We start from the raw sequence: 1,642 nt of genomic DNA on the forward strand, positions 1-1,642 counted from the left end.
GAAAAACGTTTGGGAAAACTGGATGAGCTTGGTGTGGTCCATGAAGCGGATCTTGCACTAGTTACAGAAGGATGACATTCTAAAGGCCATAGATGTGCACAAGTGTAGTACACATTTTATAAAAGGTAAGATGTACTGTATTGATAAGGTGTGTTGCCAAACAATAATTGTCCTTTTATTCTGATTATGATTGCTTGGAGACCTGTCTCTTATACACATCTAGATGTGTATAAGAGACAGGCATTATGCCACACAACTTTTGATGGTTAAAATATTTATAATCTTCCAACCTTTGGAAGAAAACTATTTAAAAAATATCAATGCTTTCTTAATGTTTAGACGTAATTACACAACAAAATAAATGCATTGATTTAGTTACATGATACATGCTACAATTATGTGCCCAAAATCCAGGATGTATTTTTTTTTCTTTGTCTGAAGTTTTAATTGTTTAGTGTTGTGTTACTCAGTCCTGAATTTTCTTTCCATCAGCAATTATGTTCTTTTTTCCAGCGACATGTGAACAAAAAACCCTCCAGAAACTTTATTCCCATTTCAAGACTAGGAGATTTATCCAGTCCAGAGCGAAACTCAAGTCAAGAAGAGTACCTTGATCTTCTATCACAGAAGACATTTTTTGCCAACACTTCCAGGTACGCAGTACTGTACTGTATATCTAGTTCTAATTAGTAAATGTAAAAGACTACATTCAAATTTAATTTATCATCATCATCTGGTACATTATTTTGTCTTGGGTAGATATTATGTACGTTAATTATTGCCATGAATTTGTTATAAATTATCAGTTTTGTCTATCACTCTCTTAACATAGTGTCCAAAAATCAAAAGCCACTTTTTGAGCTCAACATACCATACCTGACTTTTTTTGCTTGCTAAAATAACATGGCCCTTAATAGGGTATGACTACGATTGTCTTATGTATTTATTGCCTTGGGAAAACATTTGATAATACAGTAAGTTGATTGTGCATCCAGAGGTGACGGAACTAGGGGATGCTGTGTTATGGAGAGTAATGTGTGACCAGTGGTCTGCATCAGTTGGTTGTTACCATGCGCCTAGTCGCCTTTCAAAAATGTAATATTGAGTGGCCATTATATCTTTGCGTGATCAAAACTATAGGATAAGAGTCCACTAGCATGGTGTTTGGGATGTTATGTGGTGTAGTAGCATTGGGGTTAAAGCAATGCAATTCTATAATTATTATTTGTACAGTAGTTACTGTGCTGTGGATTAAAAATATTTTAAATATTGATTTCTATAGAGCAAATGAGTCACTTGGACACAGAAGGATTTCAGTCTATGACAGTGGAAACAATCCTGGTGATGTCTACTGGAACAAGGTAGCTAATCAAGTTAAAAAGTATTTTCAGAAAGGGGAATGACAACTACCTTCGTCAGAAAGAATTAGCTGGTACGATATTGTTGATGACTCTACGTATAAAGATTTGTATTTAAAATTTGTAAGTAGCTCTCAATCAACAATTATGATATTGTTTTTATGGGTGAGTCAGTACAACATAGTGTATTGCAGTTCTTTGTAACATTTAATCTAATGTCAAGCTAACTACAAGTATCTGTATTCCATGAGTCACTAGCATTGAAAGTCCAATTGCCCAGCTAA

General features: G+C 34.4%; 1 long non-coding RNA gene across 1 annotated transcript; it reads left to right on the forward strand.

The window, feature by feature from the left end:
• LOC117123721 lies at window positions 1-1,558 on the forward strand. The gene is made up of 3 exons (XR_004447880.1): window positions 1-125; window positions 514-653; window positions 1,283-1,558. It is a non-coding gene; the product is annotated as an uncharacterized LOC117123721 (long non-coding RNA).
• Window positions 1,559-1,642: the final 84 nt, after the last annotated feature.

Source organism: Anneissia japonica, unplaced genomic scaffold, assembly GCF_011630105.1.
Source record: "Anneissia japonica isolate Jap-2015-1 unplaced genomic scaffold, ASM1163010v1 scaffold12291_len1657_cov233, whole genome shotgun sequence".
NCBI classification, from domain to species: Eukaryota; Metazoa; Echinodermata; class Crinoidea; order Comatulida; family Comatulidae; genus Anneissia; species Anneissia japonica.